Raw genomic sequence first — 738 nt, 5'->3', positions numbered from 1 at the left:
TTTGAGACTACAATTTCCATCATCCCTGACCACTGATCCTGCTAGCTAGGGATCATGGGAGTTGTAGGCCAAAAACATCTGGAGGGCCGAGGTTGAAGATGCCTGCTCTAGCACATGTGGTCTTTTCAGCCCCTCCAAAACCTACTGAATAAGCTGATTAAACCTGGAAGAGCACATTATGACATATGACACCATCACATGTAGGACTGTCACTGGGGTTGGGAGTGATAAAATATCATTGCCCACCCACCAACCCCATGTAGAAGAGCTTTCTGTTCAAGGGCTGCAGTAAGCCCCAGAACCTAGGGGGCTGCCTTATACTGAATCAGCTCATTGGTCCATCTAGCTCAGTATTGCCTTCACTGATTGGCAGAAGCTCTCCAGGGTTTCGGAGAGGGTTCTCTCCCAGCCCTACCTGCAGAAAATTGAACCTGGGGCCTTTCCCATGTTCTTCCCACTGAGGTACAGCTCCCAACCAAATTGGCCCAGTTCAAGTTGGATCTTGCCCAGTTGAATTCCACCTTTTGTAGTATTTACATTTCTCAAGAGTTCGAACCCACAACTCCTTTCTTTCTCCTTTGCTTCGGTTTTGGCATTTTAACAAAATACTGATCAACCCATCTGTTGTTCTTCCTCAGGATAGAACTTATCAGGTACATCAAGCCTTTCTGATGCCCAAAGTCCAGCAAGTATTACTGCAAATTTATTAAGGTTTCAGAAGCACACCAGGAAACAGTG

This window comes from Podarcis gaigeae (assembly GCF_964106915.1).
Source record: "Podarcis gaigeae genome assembly, chromosome: 3".
NCBI classification, from domain to species: Eukaryota; Metazoa; Chordata; class Lepidosauria; order Squamata; family Lacertidae; genus Podarcis; species Podarcis gaigeae.
Note: the sequence above shows the minus strand (reverse complement) of the source record.